This window comes from Excalfactoria chinensis, chromosome 1 (genome assembly GCF_039878825.1).
Source record: "Excalfactoria chinensis isolate bCotChi1 chromosome 1, bCotChi1.hap2, whole genome shotgun sequence".
Lineage (NCBI taxonomy): Eukaryota > Metazoa > Chordata > Aves > Galliformes > Phasianidae > Excalfactoria > Excalfactoria chinensis.
In genome coordinates, this window is record NC_092825.1 from 43,385,246 (window position 1) to 43,406,619 (window position 21,374).

Below are 21,374 nucleotides of genomic sequence, written 5' to 3' on the forward strand. Positions count from 1 at the left end.
AATTATCTGAGTAAATAAACTTCTGAACTACACACACAGATAAGAATTTCCAGGACAGAAAATAGCAATAAAACCCTGTGCTGGGAATTAGGCTGACTCTGCTACTCAGTGACTTTGGATGTTCAAAGCGATACCAACTTGCTGTCTGAAGAGCAAGGCAAACTACAATTATTCCATGAACTTGAAAAGTTTAGAAGTTTAAAATTCGAGGTCAAATACAAATAATTTCTAATGGCATCCAAATTACTTTTTAAAAAGACCAAAACCAACCAAACAAACAAAAAAAAAGCCTGTGAAGATTTATGCATACAAATTTGCCCAAGAACAGCACTGCATACCTCTTGTGATGTTGGGGTGTTTCCTACAGATTGCTTTTTAAACAGCATTTCCCACAGTACTGACAGACAGAAATGAAGTGAAACTATATTGGAAGCTAAGGATAATAGCTGCTTCTGGCCTGTAGGAAGTTTAAACCTTATTCCTGGCATTGCCTGTGTACAACACATTTAAAGATTCAAGGTACTCAATGAAAAGAACAAAAAAGTGGCAGTAGAAATGCAGTAAGACGTATTTCATGGCCCTGCAACTCTGGAAACAGCAACCCATTTGTGAGCACTAAGGCACAGAAGCAAACGGTGTTCAGAAGTGCTGATCAAAGAAAAATTGTTTCTGAAGCAGGTAGAGCAACAAAGCAGTGTCACCACAATACAGTATGCCAGGGAATCCCAAACACCTCTTAGCTTCAGTTCAATCTCCTTTATTGTAACGCTTCCGACACTTCAGCATCAACCACTAATCACCTCTACGCTGTCTACAACACCACTGCACTCAACCTACAGCGTTTCAAGATTGGAATTTGAAAGAGCTGAGGACATTCCCATGACCTATTAAGAGCTGAAAGCATTTCATTATCCACAGCACACGTAATAAGAACATACCACGAACAATGCTACATCTCGGGGGCAGATCCGCGTACACTGCGTGTCAGTGGATAGACATGACTGACCAAGTTTTTACACCAAAAATACTGCTGACAGCGCAAAAAGCAAAGCCCTAAGACAACCTCTAGACAACCTCTTTGACTTAAAACAAACCAAAAGCACCAGACCTCCACTGTCCCAAGAACAGATTCCACTACATCTCCAGTCTGACACAGCTTGCCAACGTGACACACCCAGGCTGTAAAGCTATAGTTTGGTCACTGCTATAGACTCGCACACTTGTGTAATCTGTATTCATTGCCCTTTCTACCCAACAAAACCACTGCTAACCTCAAGGTTTGGCTCAGAAATCAGGCTCAACAAAGCTGCACAGTCACACCGACTGGGAGGGAAGAGGAACAGTACTGAAAATAAAGGCTCACCTCTGCTCTGACACAGGGCGCAGCTTCCCTTTATTCCACACTGTGTAGCAAAAAGCTTGCTCAGCTGTAAGACTCACAAGCACTAAATCCCACAGGAATAACACTACTATCCAACAGAAGAAGCAGAAGGAGCACTGTCAGGAGTTAAAAAAAAGAAAGAACCATCAGAAACCCCTACCATTTTTTAAACAAAATGGAATACAACTTCCTGAAGCCTCTTGCAGCCATGAAGAGAAAATATTTATAAATTAGAATAATATAGCAACTACCATAAATAACAGTGAAAATTACACTGTTTAATATTCTTTCCATCTCTATTAAATCTCTGAATACAAGGGGAAAAGTCTCTGTCATTGGGATCCACTAACAGTTAAATGCATTACCTTTGGGGTGTGGCTCTTCTCATAAAAGTGACGATATAGAAAAGGAATTTTCTCCGTCAACAGTTTTGCTTCCTGTGCTTTATCAGAGGGTTTTGTTGCTTTCGTTTTTGGCGAGTTGTTTTTCTTTTTTTTTAAACCTCCTGAAGTGACAAAGACTTGTTATTGTAGTCTGGGACTTGGAGCTCTGTACACCCAATGCAGATAAGGGAGGGTACTTCCCACTGCAAGGTTACGTGTGTATTAGCTTTGTCTGTCTGACGTGCAGATGGAAAAGGCACCAGAACAATCACCTAGACTGCAACGTAAAGCAGTAATGTGGGTTAAGCAGTTCAGGACAGATCCACTTACCTAGGTATAAAAATACTGGCAGCAAGACACCAGCTCACCCCAGACATGGGGAAAGGCATCGCATCGTGTCAACACAAAGGCGGCCCGAAAGTATTTGTTTAACAGATGCAGCACCTCTGCGCTTCTCATCCTCTTGTTTCTTAGAAAAGTCTAAATGTTTACCAACAAATCTATGCTGTAAGATTTTTCCAAGTCTGTAGGGGCATTACTTTTCTTCGCAGCTGTCTGCAGCAGACCCAGCTAAGTCTGATCTACAAAATGCCCTGACGCTCACACCTTGAGGATTAGCACCTTAAATGAGCCTCCAGTTAAGAACACAAAACTCAACACACATAATCTTTCCCTTCATACTTCTTCATCAGCTACTGATGCACTGCTTCCCATGAAAACTGGCTGATGTTAACAGCACCTTAATAAAATTACATCTTCAACAGCTTATTTAAGACATATTAAATATATATGTATATATCCTTTGCAAATAATGAAACTCAAGAAACTCATTTTCAGTATACTATTAAACTGAGATATCATGTCTTCCAAGCAAAACCAGCAAAGAACCTCTGGAATGACCTGCAATTTCAGTTGTCATGCACAACTACGGCAATGCAACCCCATCATGGAAAGATGCAAATTGTCAACTGACCACACTGTAGTGCCATTAGAAGTTTGTAATGAGCATCAAAAGCAAGTTCAGGATATGGTCATATCTTGAGTAGGCTTGTTTTATTTTGGACCACACATACCCTAAAAATCAGTTTCTGATAATACAAAAAAGATTATGTTCATTTTTTGCTGTAACCTTCATTTCTGAAATCACTACAAGATATAAAATGCAAACAGACTGTACAGGAATCTATCTCAATATTAAAACATAATATCACTATCACTACTACTGACGCTGCTGGATTTTAATCTGTCTTAGGCTTCTGCAAGTAGGAGGGAAGAATAAAGAAAAGCCTGTGTTTCTTTCTTACATATTAAAGACCCAACTGTATGAATAACAAGGTGGAAGCGAGAGGGAGGACATTATCTCCAGGCACCTTGCTGACAGTTTCATATCAATTGTGGAGTCAACTATCAGCTTTCCGGCACCAGTAAGAAATCACTTTGCTCCTCAGCTACCCATCACCATCAGCCATGTAAACCTTCTTCCTCCAACTCCCTTCCCTCCCACACATGAAGTGGAATCCTACTCAGTTTACTAATGCAGCAAGAACTGCTGAAGCAAGTGCTTAATTCAGCTCAAACTGGGATGCTGCAATACTGTAACAAGGGCTGCTGTGGGCTTCCTCTGTAGTAAACGTGGAAGGAGAGGCAGTTCTGTATTAAGATCTTAACGCTGCCCTTTGAAAGCGTTACTCTATTGATGATAAATACAAGTAGTAGAAAACAAACAAGTGAACAAACACCAACACTCAAATCACCCAGTCTGGCATAAATCATATTTTAGATAAGATTATTTGATAAAATAGTTTCTAAGTTTTAACAACTCATTCTAGAAACAGATGACTAAAGAGAATGTGAGTGTCTTGCTAAGACAGTCACAGGTGCAAATAACCACTGCCCATCCATTCACATCCCAAATAACAATGACAAACAACATACAACTTAAATCCTTCAACTAATGTCTGCCTCTTCCACCAACAGAAACAATCCTAAATAGCATGAAAACAAAACTCCTGTTAGGTAAAAACCAAAACAAAATCCCATTGTAAAGGAAGCAGGTTCTGAATGCTTTCTTATCATCATTGTACGTTTCATACGCAAAGTAAAAACACATTTTAAAATGCAACAGCTAAACTTGCTATAAAAGCACAGCAAGTCCGTAACTTCAGAACTCATCATCTACTTGGCATTGTTCCTAAAATAGGAAAATTGCAAAATTCAAGAAGAAAAGTATATAGCTATGGAATCTTTTTACTACTATACACAGCTATGTTGTTTTTCCCAAGCTGCCCAGGAAACAGGGAGTATGCTTAGTACCAAAATGACTTCCTCTCCCTAAATACATTTCAAAAGCTATTTTTTGGCTTATGGATCAGACATTTTGCTTTGGAGAATTATATCCAGATGAATCAAAAAGAAGCCACAATACAACATCTAGGTTAACTGCATTCCCTGATAAACAACCCGGTATTACAGGCAGCAGGTTTAAAAATACTGTGACTTGTGCAACTGGGAACACTGTAAGCTGTTTATCTTATTTAATCCTGAAGGTAAATAGCATAAGGTTTAACATATTTTGATTTGCCATAACCTACTGAATCATATTGACAAAGGTAATGAAATACTATGGAGAATCTTCAAGTACTGGAATTGTCTCTGAAATTGTGTTATTGCACAGGTTAGGAATTCAGGAAATTATTGTCAGGAACACTGATTGGCAATACCAGCCATGTAAATCCAAGCTGTAGCTTCTGTAAAGCCAAAGACGCTCTTCACATCTCCTCCTCAGGTGACTGATTTCTTGGAAAGGACATGGATCCTGCACAAAAGCCCCATCAAAGTTCCTTTAAAGTGTGACCACTACGGCCATTCACTTTTTGTTGCTGCCTACTCAGACACTTGTTCTGAACTCAATTTCAGCTCAAATCATTAAATCATTCAATTTTTAAACACTATTTTCAAGAAAAAAAAAGTTTGACCTCTACAGATTTCTGTCCTGCAATACTGAGAACTTCACAGCTCCCATCTCAAAGATGTACCTGCATTCAAAACAAACTATATGTATGATTTACCAGTAACTATCTCCCACTGTCTATTTTCTTTCAGTACCAAAATAAAGTTTGAGCTGCCATTTTGCACCATGTTTTTAAGACTTTATTAAAGCACACACGCTTGATATATTTAGCAGTCAAGGACCTCCTTCCCTCTCCGTGCAGGAGGAAGTTTCCCCTCCCATCTGCTCAGGATATTTAGAAAAATAAATAATTACAAATTGCTGTTTCTCCGTGATCCTGCAGAAGGTGACTATTAAATATGTGAAAAAAAACAACAACCCAACCAACAAACCTGAGGTTGCACCCCAGTGCCTATCTTAACCTCCACTGACATCCCAGAGCAGCCACAAGCAGCACAGCCCACAGTGCTCGTGCCAGTTTCCACCTTCTGCCAGCGGGAGCTGCTGGTGCCGGGCAGCACAGGGCCAAGCGCAGCCTCCTGCAGTCATCTGAGCTTCGCATTTGGATTTCAAAGAGCCTATAAATAAGGTAAATTATTATAAAATACTTTTGCAAGGAGGCACTTAAACAGTTTAGTTAGATATTTATGACAAGGCTTTTAAGACTGAGCGGTAGTTAAGAAGAAAACAACCCTCCTGCACATTTAAACACTCCACTGCTGTTTATGACAACTGGATCTTCATGGACAGAGAAAAAACAGAGGACGTGGCTCCTGCAACAAGCCAGGAACAGACTAGAAACAAGGCTCTTAGTGTTCCTCAGTTACAACCCACAGCCACCGCTTCTTTGGCCTATGTGGAGTGTTTATGAATTCTACAGTCAGAAATGCAAGTCTAATAAAATGTAATCTATTATGTCAAATTCGATTTTAGACCTCTTGCGTATGATTTATGATTGCTGAACCGCCTCCCCCCCCCACACACACATTCTGAACATAGATCAAAATGTATTACCTGCTCTCTAACATACAAGGCAAACTGCTGTTACTGCAGGCACTCACCCTGCACCAACAGCTCGTTCTGGCTAAGTTCTGTGGGCTCTATGTGTAAGAATGGTGAGCAATTTTCACTTTCTCTTGCTCCCCTGACAAACACGCCTGGCAGCCAGCACTGAGCAGCCTCCCCCAGACACCCTGACACTGCTGAGCCCACATGGCACACTGTGACGCAACTGCGGTATTTATAGGGACCGCTTGGCTCCTGTCATTGGCCAGCCAGGTTTTACTCCATCATACACAGACACGTGAGCAACCATTGTAGTTCCTTAATCAAAATGTCACGTAATGACCAAACAAAGGTTTTTACAGAAGTCTGTCTGCAGTACCAACAATCACATATCACAAAGTTTGTCTCTTATCAAGAGACTCAAAAGTTATTTTCACAAGATCAACCTTCAATAAACTTGTGATGAACCATGGTCATTTTAACCTCAACTTTAACTTTAGCTCAGTCGACACCCAATACAATGCTCACTACTAACTCTTAGCACACTTCAGTCGCGCTCATCACAGAATTCCTTGCTATTCTAAGACCTACTGACAAACACCAACTGCATCAACACCCCAGAAAATGCCCCATCAATATTTTACAATCCTCACAACACAACTCCAGGGGCTGCTGTTCAACATCTTCAAGCTATTTTAAGAAGCACTTCAAAGCATCATGTATGACTATCATCTGGTTTTACTTATGAACATGAGAGTATTTAATGAACCTCACTGACCTCTTCTGAATAGCATCAAACGCTACCATTTTCTTTAGTGTTTTCATGGGTAATAGCCTTGTTAGAACTCATTTTCTTCCCAAAACACATCCTGCCTTTTGGTCACAGTTTTTTCCTCATCACAGTCTCTGGCTTTGCTTATCAACCACATCCGTTTCATCTTCTTTACATTTTTGTGAACTGACTTCTCTACTCCTCGAGAGAAACTCAGACAGGTTTCTCTCGGTTACAGGACAACGGGTTTTCTGTTATTAATGTTCTTTGATTAGTCTTGGTAATTCCTATCTTCAAAAGACCTTTATTTTCATGAATATCGATCAGCACCGTTACTACAAACCTCACTAAACAATACCTTTAGTGATTGCTGTATAAAAACATCTTCCACGTATCTGAACAAAATTCAAACAAATCAAGATACTCCACATTGGTAAGGTGATAGTCAAAAACACTTGACAAAGGGACGTTCCTGAAAGACAACTTCTGGCTATGGAAGCTCAGGTGAAGATATGATGCCAGCAAAGTGCCCAGCCTGCAGAGCACGGGGGGATAAGCCAGGATCCTGCCAGCCCCAGAACGAACAGAAAGCAGGCATCTTAGCGAGGCTGACAAGGCACAGCTGCTAAAAATCAAAGAGACCATCATGCAACTCCAGCAAGCCTTGAAAACAGCAGCAGGGGAAGGCGTACAATTATAAGGAATAGGCTATAATTAAATGAAATATGATTAGAGAGCACGCAGTAACTTTCACTTACACAAGATATCTAGCAAGCCCAACCTAAAATATGAAAACAAGCGAGAACTGTGTCTAGGAGGATAAACAGGACATCTCTCTTTGTTGTGGTATAATAACACAGCCTTGTTCATCATAATATATGCAGGATTCATTGTTCTAGATAGTATTTTAATAGGAGGGGGGGAGGAGGGCCAGATCATAGTCAAACACCTGGCTAAAACTGCATTCTTCAATTTACTGCATTTTCAAGACATTAGAGAAACACGTCAGTAAAACAGTTACGATCATTTCCAGAATTGGTGCATTTAAAGGATTTTATAATACAGTCATTCACAGGGTTTAATGATCTTCATTAAGAAGTGGCAAAAGCCTTATGGTTCGAGGAGAATTCTTCATTGGCATGGAAATGCCCAACTTAACCTCTCTTTCTAATTTGATGTTATCACCATAAATTGCATGATTCCAGAAAGTGACCAAATCCTAAACATGGATCTGCATTCCTTCACGACTTCGTGCTTTCTTCAAGAACTGTGGCTTTCCAACAATATATGAACGCAAAAATGCTGTAAAACTTGTACAAGAAATCACCTTTTCCAGGCTACATTCTTTCTTCACGCTGTCATAATCAAAGCCCAAACTTATCATTGCAGTTACGGATACAGCATTCACTGGTTCTGCCATTGGAACTTAACATTTTTGTAATACGTGTGGGATACTATATTATGCAATAAGAAAAAAAAGATTACCAAAAGCTAGTTAGATGCAAGCTACCTGACTTATGCAGCCCTTAAGAGTTGCCATTCTCCATATAACTGCACCAGAGAACAGAAGCTGAACCGCTGCAGTGAGAGATTAAAGTAAGGCAGCTCAGCCGAACCCTGCAGCCAATACCTCTGCTAAAAACAAGGCCAGGAAACCAACAGCTCTATAGGAAGTACCAATCTACCAAGTTATAGTGCACAAGTAGGGATTTGTATTTGATACAGAGTTATTGCTAATCATTTGACTAAATGAATATTAAGTCTCAATCTGTAGAGAAACGCCTGCCAAAATCGGATCACAATTCTCCACAAAATACACAGAAAAAACACCTCTCACCATTAATGACATTTCTGTGAAATTACTATTTATGGAAGCATTATCTGTTATTTATTGTTCATATGGGAAAAACATGACTAGGCTCTGAAAGGTTATAACACATTTACTAAGTTTACCAACATAAAAGGTAGCCTTAGATTCCTTGAAAGTTTTTAAGAATCAAATTATTGCCTAGGGATAAAAGAATTCAAATATAACACACTTTTAGTTCTAACATCCAAGTACAACCATCTCTGTTGGTATCAGCACGCCAACTGGCACCAAAATAACTGAAGTTCTACATTCAGAATGAGAATATCATCGCTACAATGACACGCACTGCAAAAAAAGACAATGGTCACCAGCAGCACAGTGTGCCAGTCTGTTCTTTAGATGTGAAGCGCAGCACTGGGCAGCACAAACAGAGCGAAGACTGTGGAACTGTTGAGCAAACATCTGGCATTTTGAAAGCATTTCTACAGCTAAAGTTGTGGAGGAGAGTTTTGTATCAGATTCTGAAGTGTCACCAATTACAGCAGTGCGCAGCTGAGTCATGAGATAGATAACTGAAGCTTGCTCCAAAAAAGCAAAAGCAGCTGCAAAACCACACAGCTGAGAACTTAAGATACTTGTAATTTAAGAACTGCAACCTACGGTCGATGTGTTTACAAACACTGAACGTACACTAGAAAAGCCTGACTTTTAAACAATTTTCAGATCTTTAGACATGTTCACTTTTTTCCCCTAGCCAAAAATAAAAGCAGATCAGTGCACAGATCACCCACTGCTTCCACTCCAAGTGGAAGGAGTGATTTTCAGGAAAGGTTTTAATGCAGCACTCACAGAATCAGTCTCCAGTGAAGCCCTTCCTGATGGCACTTAGGTTGGCTTATTCAAATACACTGCATTGAACCAGAACTTCCTCAGATTAGTGAAACATTTCTTTTTCCTCCCGCAACAGATACGTATTTAAGAAATTAGAAGAATGCACATGTTAACAATCCAGCCAGAAACCTTGGCTTGTTAGTTGTTGGTACTGTGTGGCACAACAGGCATACAGGATTTCTATGCCACAAGCAATCTCCTATTTTTATGCTGCAGCGCTATGCAGAAATTGAGGATATTTCTCCCATTCAGGGGAAAAACAGAGCTGTTTTTCAGTTATTCTAAGCCTAGATCTGAAATTATATAGAGAGTATTTCACTACGTGTCAGAGGTGTTTTCCATATTAAATAGATGAATTAATGCACGACATCCTTGGCCAAGCTAAAAATAAATGACCCCATGCTTCCCAGCTACCAATTGCTGCAGACAACACAGGCTGCGATTCGCAAGAAGCGTGGATGCAGGCAGACCCCAACTGATCTGCGTGGAATTCCATCCCCGGAGAACACCAGGATGCAGCAACATGCAAAGGCCAGGTCTGAGCCACATCGCTCTGTCCCATTAAAGGTGCTGTAAGCCAGACTGCTCATTGACAGGCAGGATTTACATAATGCCATCATAAAGGGATGCTTTCATCTCTCAAATTTAAGCGGCCTTTTTAACGTCAAGTTAACGCTGTAATGACTTCTCTGTTGGAGGAGGAGATTCGGTTTGTTCTTTTAAGAATAAATAATTTTCAAGGATATTACTTCACTCTGCATTTCAAACATATGATTCCACGTTTTCGTATCTGTTACTTCTGCGTTAATTATTCAAAACAGGCCTTTCTCACATCACATCGAGTGCAGATATAAATAACAAGGGCTGTGCAATGAGCACACGGGATTCCTACAACAAAGCAATATGGCAATTTCTTTAGTATCTTAAGCACATAAAGTACCAGGTCACCTCCTTCAGTTTTACACAGCTCTAACATGAAAACAAACCCGAATCTGGCACCGTCTGATTTGATAAGTTTTCTTCTGACCCACGTCTTCCACGTATTTAACCTTTGCTCATCTAGTCTGCAGCTCCATTAGAACCATTCAAGAACGAAGGCTTCCTCTCCTCATATATAAGCCATAACAGATATGAGCAAGTTACTACTGATCTTCTGTTAAATTATAAAAGGAAGAAACCAAACACCTAAGTTATTTACTGAAATAAAATGAAGGAAATAGAAGCCTTTGACATGAAGTAATTTGGAGTATGATACACTTCAGCCCTGTTTCCCTCACCGTACCCATAATACCAGTAGCCGCCATTATAAAAGTGCCAAAGACGGCCCAGACTGGAACACAACTCTGTTTTGCTGCTGAAATTGGTGCAGAAAAGAGACAAAGAGGACTGAGGTCAGCACTCAGCACAGCAGCAGATCCACCTCTGTGGAGGCTGTAACAGAACCAGACTGTGGGTACAGTTCCAGGGGATTTACAAGGCACCAACGGCACCCACAGGCACCCACCCCACCTTCCTGGGGGGGGAGAAGTATTGCTCTGCTCCCGCTGGCCTCATGCCATCACATATCTGGCAAAGGAAGGGGAGGAAGAATAGGAGTTCACTGAAGTTCATGGTCAGCCAGTGTTCATGTATCCTGTCATGCAGCAACCCGGAGGAGCGCAGGGCACAAAAGCTCTTATGCCACACACAGAACCGACAGATTTTGGGTGTGCGTGCGTGTGGGGGGCGGGGGGGCTGCAAAAGGACCGAATGTGTCATCTGTGCGGAGGCTGCGAAGCGCGGAGCTGTCAGAAGAAAGCAGCCTCGCTGGGAGAGGGGGCGGCGGGGAGGGAGGTTACAAGCGCGGCCAGGATCGCGAGCACAGCCCGGGCCGCCCCGCTGCCCCCAGGCCTCGCGTTCGGGCCGGGGCCGAGAAGCGACGGCAACCCCCGGGAGTCGCCCCCGCTCGGGCCCCGGGGCCGTCCGCGGGCGGCGGAAATACCCCGCAGCTCATGCGGGCCCTCGGGCAGCCCCAGCCCCGCCAGGCGCCCCCGGCCCGGCTCTCGAGTCTCCACGGCTTCCCCTCGCCCCGTAGGCCGAGGCCCCGCTCCGGCAGCCGGCCCCGCAGCCCGGGCACGAAGACAATGAGCGGCCCCAACTCACCAGCAGCGCCGGGGCTCCGCGGGTCCGGGTGCGAATCTCCTGCCCCTTCTCCTTCCTCTCCTCCTCCGCCCAAGAGCGATATCCGGACTCGCCAGGAGCCGAGCCCCCTCCCCTTACTGCCCCGAGAGCCGCCGGCCGCACCACCTCCCCGAGCGAAGTCACTTTATTCCCCGCTCCAACATGGCTGCTTCCCCCGCCGTCGCCTTTCCGCGGCTCCCCAGCGGAGCGCGGCCGCGGGCCGTGCCGGTAGCCGAACGCTACCCGTGCCGAGCGCGGGGCCTTGCGTCAGCCGGGCCGGGGCGAGCGCCGACGGGCCGAGCCGGGCTACGCGTCTCCGCTGCGGGCTGCCGCCTCCGCCCGCTCGCAGCGCACTGAGCCAGCCCCGCCGGCAGCCCGAGCGCAGGAGGGGCCGCGGGGGAGGCCGGGCGCCGGCGACACCTAGCGGCTGCGGAGAGCGCTGAAGGAGGGCGGCGAGAGAGGGCCGGGCCGCGGCCTCGGGAAATGCCCCTGAGCGGCGGTGGGGAGCTCGGGCCGCCTTCCCTGGGTGGCGGGGTGTGAGAACCGGGCGCAGCCGGACGCAGGGGGCGCTGCTGCTACCCTCGCGGCCGTGCGCGGCCTGACCTACGGCGTGCGCGGGACTCGGCCCTGCGGGGCTCCCCGGGGCTGTGTCAGCGTGGGGAGGGGCCTTCGCTCGCTTCAGGTGTAGAGGCCGCCGGCAGCGGCACTTGTGGTGTTTCGGCTGGGGCTCGGCGGGAGGGTGGTGCCCGTCTTTGGGGAGCAGCCGCCCCCCTCGGCTGTTACTGGAGTTAGGGGTGGCCGTGTAGGTTCTGCAGGTTTCTTGCTCAGTCGCAATGAAAACGTCCTTCCCGTTATGCCCTGGTGTTTTCTAACCTCTGCTGCATTCACAGTCTGTGTGCCATCCCAGTGCTCATCCTGCCCACACCAACCATACTTCCTCCTTGCTCTTCCATTTATAGTTGTTGTTCAAAAATGATCGTTTGCATTCCCTCACTTCTCAGTCCTTTCTGCCCCCAACTGTCATAACCTTCCTGTACTACAGAACAAAATCTACAATTTACCCTTACAAGCAATTTGTTCTGCGCTATCTCTTCTTGTGGTGTTTCCACCACACACAGAACAAAACAGAACAATATGTCCAAATCTGAAGTGATCTCAGTGATGCGTGTTTAAGCTTCAAGTACCGGGTCACAGATACGCTTAGGGCACACTTTGGCCAGTTGCTGTTTTGGTTTTCTTTTCATTTTGAACACATTCTGATTTTTGCTTTTATTTTGCTGGCCAAAGCTCAGTGTCACGGCCACGAGGCCTTTTGTCCAAGCAGACCCGCAGTCTTCTGGCTGAATAGGCAAAACCAAACCGTGGTCTCTTCAGGGGAGCTGATGGGACGTCTGTGCTTCATGGTACATCCAGGCGCACTCAGGGAGGCCAAGCTCTGCAGGCAGCTCTGTGCTAAGGTGGAGGCATGTGCGGCTCATTCCAGCCATTCTTTCTCCACAGTGGGGCCAACTGGGAGCTGTGCTTGCAAGAGCAATGCCAGGAAAATTTTCCCTTGCTTCCAGCTCAGTTGCACCCTTACAGCAGTGCAAATGAACCAGAACACTGATGAACATTTCCCAGTAAACAGAAGTAGCTTGCTCTTGCCTAAAAAGGATTGCAAGCATCAAGCCACTTATTACGTGCATACAAATTCACTCTGCTCATGCTGATGTATGCTCCTAGTGAAATCAGTTGAGGATAAAAAAGCAGTAAATATGACTCAGAAGCACGCTTGAAGTCTACATAGACAAAACATGGTTACTGAGCTCATTCTGAATGCATTCAAGACATAGGATAGCCTTACCTTTGCAAAATGTGTGGGATTTTTAATGACAGAGGAAGCAGACATTTGTGCTTTGAACTTCTGGCAATGCAAAGATATCCCTTACAGATCTCTTCTGCAGCTCAGGACCTACCAGTTCTTGCTAGACCTGCCAGTTCTTCTCATCTCTGAATGCTAACGAGATGATCTGTGCTTTGTTTTATCTTATTCAATTTGAAGGCTATTTTGGGTAAGTAATATCGTTATAAATGATTGTGTGCAGGTTTATTATTACATACATGAATTGCAGAACAAGTTCCTGAGACAGCGCAGCAACAAGTGCGCTTGCAGCACACCCAAGTAAACTACGTTTCATAAAGGAGGTGGGCTGGAAGTTCAAGAAGCTGTGCTTTTGTTTTCCAGTGCTAAAATATTAATAAGATAGTGATGCTTCTGCTGTGCTTATTTTATTTTATACACATTCGTGTCCGCCACTCATAATTCAGCAAAAGTAGTCGTGACAAGATGAGAAACCAAAAAGTGAGAGTTTAGGATGAGCTACCCAAAAGCCAAGGTGTGAGCAGTAGTTGCAGGAATAAGAGTGTTTTATGGTTTCCGCTTGTACTAAGGAGAATAATGAGTTAACGGGGGAGAGTCGGTACTGGTGTATTACCCGTTCCCCATCTAGACTTTGTGTGCTTCATCTGCCATGTGCCCTCAGAGAAAGATTTTCATGTCTGTGCAAAAGACAGTACCAAAGCAAGACAGAGTGACAGACTGGAGTTTGAAATGTAGGAGCTGATTTTGATTAATGTATCCCACAAGGCTGTTTTTATAACTCTAGCTATTGATTTCTTTTATTATTTAGTGGAATACGTAGCAATCAATCATATTTCCATCTAGCTAACCGTGATTATTAATATTTTAAACTAGTTTTGAAATGGATTGGCTGGTGAGTACAATAGGTCTGTTATGAAGACAGCGAGAATAGAGTATGTCCAAGTTCCATGGCATGAATTATTACCTCTGGATGATCTGATGAAACCTGCATCAGCCATTAGAGCATAGAGGCAGCAGTAGGAATACTGTGTCATCAGGGGACCAAGATTTCCTGCCTCAAACATGAAGACACTGGCCTTGCCTCAGTGTTTGTAGAACAGAAGGATGTAGTTGTTCTGTGACAGTAAAAGTATAGGAGTTAAATCAAGGAAGCGCACATGCTGGTAGATGGGAACATTACAGAACTATATGTATTTTTAAAACAATGTGTGTGGAAAGCATCTTCTTTCCTGCCAAGAACCCAGCTTAGGATGGTGAGCTGTAGCATCAGGGATCAGTGCCCTCCCTGCCACCCATCAGTGTGGGAAAGCATTGTGCTCCAGTACAAGGGATGTGTTCACTTGCAGGAGACAGACTGAAAGTCTTGGCAGGTAATTAAAAGAGGAAATGATTTTCAAATACAATATATATATATATTTTTTTTTCTGAAATGCAATTGTTTTTTTCTATTGGATGCCAAAAATTTCTAAAGAATGCAATATCCTCTAACTAATTGTATCTGTGCTCCGAGAGAAGAAACAGAGCTATTGTTCTGCTCTGTTCTGCTATTTATATATTAGTTTGTGTAGCGCTACTTTCTGTAATGATCGTCTCCCACCTACACAAAAGTCCTGTCCGCTTAACAATCCTAAATTAAGATGGATTCTTGCTTTCTTATACCAAGCTGGTATTCATATATTTTTTCCAGGTTACTTGGATTTAGTGCAAAGTGCTACTTGCAGACCTCTAGGCTAACAAAAATAATTGCTAACGTCACTGGGAGACCAAACCCCTTCCTCTTGGAATGAATGGAAGCAGGAAACGGCAGCAAGAAGTTCAACCTTTCAAGAAACAAAAAGCTATACATGGTTTCTGTTAACAGAAATATAGCCATTTCTACCTTGATTTGAATAGCTGATGACTGGTCATTGACATAGCTGCATTGTATGTTCTGGACAGTAATAGGGAAAGCTACTGTTTGCTCTTGTAAACCTTACTTGCTTGGCAAGCAGGAGAGAGTTCCCATAGTGCAAATATTGGTGCGTTTGTTGTCTGCACTTGAGATTTGCATTCATGTGCTATAGTGGCCTCTAGAGATTGATCAACTACTGGAGAAATTACCATTACTGAAAATTCTGTCTTCCCGTGCTTGGCCTGTATGTATTTTACATTACTGACATTTTGTAGCATAGGAATACAACATATGACATATATATACGTGGCTTACCATTGGCCATTTTCTTCTTCCTGTTCCTTTATGTTGATTAACTTTTCAGTTCCCACTCCTAATTTCACAACATCCTCTCAAAATCCAACTTAAATGTTATTTCTTATTTGCTTGTAGCTCGTTACAAATTCTGAAGATAATTCATCATTCATGCAGATAAGCATTATCTTAACAACATCTGAAGAGATATTTTTGTTTGTACCAAGCATTTCTGGGGCATGGACAGATACGGTAGGTAATGGTATTTTGGGACATAGGCCATTGTTTTGGTGGAGGGAGCAATATCTAGTTTAATTCCTTGTATAAATCATCTCCAACTAATAACAATGAAGTCTTTCAGCTGACTTCAGTAAGCGGTTAGAACTTTGACAAAGAAATTAATCGCAGGGAGAGAGGTTCTTCCTGTACATTTCTGCTCTGCTTAGCAAACAAATGGCTAGACACTCCTTTATTTCTCTGCTCCTGCTCTGAAATGCAGGACATCCTGTTTTTTAAAGCCAAAAATATTAGGCCTACCCCAGCCCCATACAATTATCCTGCTCAGGTAGGAAATGGTGAGGTATTTTCTATAGATTGCCTAAAAATGGTAGCTTTCTGCAGTAGAAGATAGTTTGCTATGAAACTTAAGCCTAAGACTGTTTATATATATGTATATATATTTAATATTTTGTTTAAATATAGTGTTGGAAACTAAAACGGGTGGAAAGAATTTGAATGAAGCAATGAAAATCCACAGGTAATGAAAGCAGGTCACTTGGGTATATGCATCTCTGCCGCTTCTCCTTCTTAGGTATATATTTGGGGATGCACATCTCTCTTTTGTGAAACAAATAATGAAATGTCAGGGAAAGAGCCTCCTATTCTTCTCCTGTTCCTTTCAAGTTCAGTATCTGGGACAGAATAGCAAGCATCTATTTTCCTTCTTCTTTGCAAGTAAATTGCTTCATAGAATTTTGCAGTCATTACTCCCTGAACTGATTAGAAATGCCATCAGTGAGTCTCTGAACATTTGAACCACTGCCAAATCAAAACAGCAGATCTGAAAATAAAGCACAAAAAAACACAGCGACTCCTGCAGTTACAGGATTATAGGTGTCAAACTTATCATTCCTTCTTTATTTTAATGACTGATATCTCCAGAGAATTTTCTGACTTACGTTGCGTGGCTTTCAACCACAACAGGCTATCCTTACTATCCTGTAAACTTTGTATTTAAAAATGAAGTTCCTTCTAGGAAAGGTAGTATCTGATGCCATGAAGATGAAAACAGTTCTCAAGTTTATGTGTGTATGACTGAACAGGAACTTATGAAGAGACATGGGAAGAAAATAAGTGGAACTGGAGCTAAAATCCAGTGTAGAGAGTATGAAGACTATGAGAAAGTGCACGAGCGTGGAGCCAGCATGCGTAAATGTCAGAGATTAAAAGAGGTAAAGGAAACCTGGGGACAGAATAAAGTGAGTAGAGAGAAATGTGGGTAATTGTGGAAAGGTTCTGTGCACAGCCAGTCAGATGTATAGAGTGTATTGCTGATGTGCAGAGAATTCAGAGAGTTCCTTATATAGTTTTCTGTGCACAGGCAGATGGCTGACAGGACTGCTTGCAAATTTATAATGGCAGCCTTTGAAATACGAGTGGCAGATAGTCTATTCAGAACAGGCACTAAGATAAGGGGTGTGTGAGAAGGGCCGAGGGATGAAAGAGAATGTTAGAGTTAAGCTATGGAAGACAAATAAAAGGAAATGACAAGGTAAGCAGATGCAGGGATTCACCCAGGGTAATGTCTTCTGTTTTAGAATCGTGGTGATCTAACTATGCAGGATAGGTCGGGAGAATTAAGATGTTGCACTGCTCGTGCTTACCACCCTACCCTTCCGCTGCAAGTTGTTACAGCCTGAGGGAGGGAGGTCTGGAGCCTGGCCTGCTCCCCTGCATAGTGTGGCAATTAACTCTAACCACTAGAGAGGACATTGGGGCGGTGAGTCAGATGCCTGCATTTCTTCTGCCACACCTCCTGCAAGGACAGCACCCTCTGGCAGATGGGAGGGACGAAGAGGTGCGATCTGTTTCCTGCATCAGCACAGGTAAGCCAGGCTCCTGTTAAGTCATTTTTGCTGCACCACAAATTCTCCTGCCTTACGTAGCCAGATTCATATTTGTATGTTGCTGTTGGACTTGAAAGACTGCAAGCAAGCAAGGGAGAAGAAAGTGTGGCATAAAAACAAAAGGGCAGCTCCTGTCTGCTCATGGAAAACAAAACAAAAAAAAAAACAAAACAAAACAAATAAAATAAAATAAAATAAAATAAAATAGAAAGAGAAAAAGAAAAAAGCAAAGAGCTCCTTTTAGGTTCTAGTGATAAACTTTACATTTTTGCACATGTATTTAAAGTTGAGTTTTGATCCTGGACTGATTTTCTTATGAGGACCCCAAAATTAGAAAGTGAATTAAAAAGAAAACAGTCTCCTGATGTAAATTTCAGGAGTTTTAACATAATCATGACTTTTAGAAGTCTTGTGATGATGATTTTGTTGGTTAACCTTCCTTGAGTCACTGAGGGCCTGAAGGGATCCTGTCCGTTGCACAGGATCCAGCTTTAGCAATGCATTCTTTTCACTGTTAGTATCACTGAAACCTCCCTAATAGCCGACTGGTGAAAAAGCAGAGTAATTAACACATTGTGGGTGACAAAAGACGATTGAACGAACCAGTACATACAGAATTTTCCTGAGTCTGACACAGAAAATGTCACAGTGAGTCTTCAGATGAGATGAATAATTTCTACAGATGTAAAGATAGAGAAAGAAAAGGTTACTCACGTAAATTCTGACTGGTTTAATTGTAGAATTCCTCACTGACTTCTTTTTGTGTAGCTTCTTGTTATTTGCTTTGCCAAATTGTTGACTGATTAACTAAGCCGTTCTCTAAGTCAAGCACAGCGTTTTTCAAGGTCTGTTTCAGCACAGTGTAAAATAATTAGAGCTATAAACAAGAAAGAAGCAGGAACGCTACAAACCCCCACATATCTAATGCTTGTCATCTGTAGAGTCTAGCTGTTATCACAGAGGCATGTTAAAATTAAATGCTGTACTTTATTCTCTCCTTCTTTGCCCTTACAATTCTCATTTCAAAGCTCTTGTTCACATCACGGCATATTCATAGTCATGTAGATACTTATAAACCGCAATAAACTGCTGTACAATCGTCCATAGCTTTAAAACAAACCAGTGTTCAGCTGAAGCTTTTGTAGCTGCTGCATAGGTGGCTGTTTCATCCATTAAGTACTTTGCAGGACAGATATTAATTTATATCAGTTTGTAGACAATACAGAATTTAGGATAAATGTCCACTAGAAATTAAAAAAAAAGAGAGAAATATGTACTCATAATTCTGCATTATTGTGGCTTCGTATCATTAGCATTCTCGTGCAATATTTTGTTTAAAAAATTAATTTACCTTTTTTATAATTCATCAAAATGGTTTATTTTGCCCACCAATGAGCTCTCCATAGAAACAACCGTCTCTTAGTAACATACCAAGAATAGAGTTCGGGGAATACACTGCATCTGTATACTACCTTTAAAGAGACACTCGTAGTTAATATGGGAACTGTTTCTGAGCTAGTGAGCTGGCGCAGTGCTGCAGCACATCTCACTGCCTCCCAGACCGATCTCCTTACGTCGGAGGTGTGGGTCGCTTCCACCTGCATTATGCCTCGGCCTTAACAGGAACACATCAGTTTTTCCAGCATATTTTGTTTTAATTGGACAGGAGCCAATTAACTACACTACTTGTTTCACACGGATCACAGACACAGCTGTCAGCTGGTAATGACTTCTGACCCCTGCCAATTGAATTTATAACTGTTTTGGATACTGCTCTTGATATTCTTTTTTTCCGGTCTTTCTTGATAGAATAATCTTGAGAATGTTACCACTGGTGTCACCTTATTCTGCTCATCCTCTGCTCCATCGGGCACTCACTTCCCTCTTGTTGCAGTCACACCATGCTGCTCCAGGTGACTCGGCCTTGTTTTCCCCTCGCCATTTTGCCTCCTCTGGCACACGGCTTTGCTCTCCTCCCCCCGTGCTCCCTGCCTCTCCAGCGAACAGCCATGATGACATTTGAGTTTCTCTGTAGCTCTCCATTGTTATTTACACAGAGCTGATCATAAGTTAAGCATAACCCTATTGCTGTAAAATCTCCTTAGTTTGACTGGTGCTTCAGAGGAAAAGAAGGAAGCAGTAAGGAATGCATGCTTGGCCTGAGCCTTAGCCCCAGTCTAGGTGGGAGCCATGCTGTTATTTTGTACAGTTTGGAGGGGATGAGGCATAGTTTTTGGCTGATTCTTACACCCATTTAGTTGTTAATTGTTGCATCCCAGCTGATACCAATGTCTGGCCTGGCTGTTATCCTTTCTTGGTTCAAAATAACCCAAATTATTTAAAACAACGGATTCCAAAGAATTCTTCCAAAGAGGTTTTTAGGATTTCAAGAGATTGAACATCCTATCCTGGGTTTTGATTAAGGGAAAGACTGGTTATCAGCTTTGATTTCAGGCCCAGACAGAGGGAATGAAGACAGAGTCAAGATACACTTTGTCTCAGCATTCTGTTATTAAAATATATGACTGGAGGCGAAGAAGAGACTGAGGAACCAGAAGAAACCAGGCAGATTTCAAAAGAATTTCTTTTTCCCCGTGTGGGGAGAATGAAGCAGAAAGAAAGCATCTGCTGAAACGTGGTCTTAAAAATCCCGTCTTTGTGTAGTTGATTAAATTCTGCAGCAGTAGGAGGTGAGAAATTTCAGAATTAAAGAAGGGGATGGCAGGAAAGGTCTTTTTGTTCCAGGTGAATGTTAGGGTACCATGAACTGTGAGGGATGCTTGAGGAGGATGGCAGCATTTTAGAAGCCACATGGGCTTTTCTGCTCCTCTCTCACAACCAGTGTATGCCCGCTCTATATTAGAGACTCTTCCTCCAGTTCTCTTTGGCTGTGGCAACTCCGTGCTCAGGTCTTGTGTAGTTGTCAGTCCTCATTCTTCAGTATACACTATTTTCCAACAGCTCCAGTTTGCTTCCTTTGTCTTCCAGATGGATGGCAATGGGGCAGATCTGGGACCTTCCCTTGGTGCTGAGAATGCATGTGGATAAAGGAAAAAGCCTTAAGTGATATTGAAATGTGGTCTGTGCAGAGTGAAGGGGTTCAGCCCAAAGCAGTTGATCTCTTCTCCTAGGCCCAAACGGAATTGGCAGAAAATCCTGCCCTCAGCAGCTTTCAGAGGGCTGTGTCTACATTAGCAATTTGTTTCAAAGCAATTGTGCAGCTGAGAGAAAAATACTGTCATTGTCTCCATTTACCATGAATTGTTTCTGTTTTCAGAGTGGTTTTGGTGCATACGAAGTTAATTCTTTAAGGAAGAATTGAAAACAGAAGCTCTGCTTCAGATGTGCTCCAAATGCACGCTAGTGCTAACGGGGATAGTAGGTTCTAAAATAGTGTGCGAGCTGCATCATCACAAGGTCCTCTAGCACATACCAAACACTTTTTCTCTTCAGAAAGCGTTGTACCACATATGTAGCAGATGTGTTTGGCTCCAGGAACCAGGTTAAGTATAACCCAGTAAGTATAACCCTCCAAAACACATATAATGGAAAAATGAGATGCCTCACTATCAACTGTTTCAATCTCCTGATCTGCTCCTAATGTGCTGAATTACTTTCTCATGTAAATACAGCCTACTTTGGTTGCACCTTGGCTCTGGGATATGGCAAATGTAAGATGAATATGTACCTAAGATGTTCATCGCGTATGAAATACATATGTTAGCTTTCAAGAAAGCTCTTTTATTGCTGTTTCCTGTCTTAACTTGAACAGAAGAAATATAGCAAAACTTGCTGTCAATTGTAGTGCCAGGTATGCTGCTACCATAGCCAGAGATACAGGGGAAGCTGT

At 42.7% G+C, this 21,374-nt stretch overlaps 1 protein-coding gene across 2 annotated transcripts in view; it reads right to left on the reverse strand.

The window, feature by feature from the left end:
• CDK17 (cyclin dependent kinase 17) overlaps positions 1-11,616 on the reverse strand; it is an 85,601-nt gene extending 73,985 nt beyond the window's left edge. Inside the window, exon 1 of one of the 2 annotated variants that reach the window (XM_072329342.1) lies at positions 11,335-11,616. The gene's annotated coding sequence lies outside the window, so the exon portion shown is untranslated. The remainder of the gene's footprint in view (positions 1-11,334) is intronic. The other variant, XM_072329334.1, reaches the window with a different exon arrangement.
• Between the last annotated feature and the right edge of the window lie 9,758 nt (positions 11,617-21,374).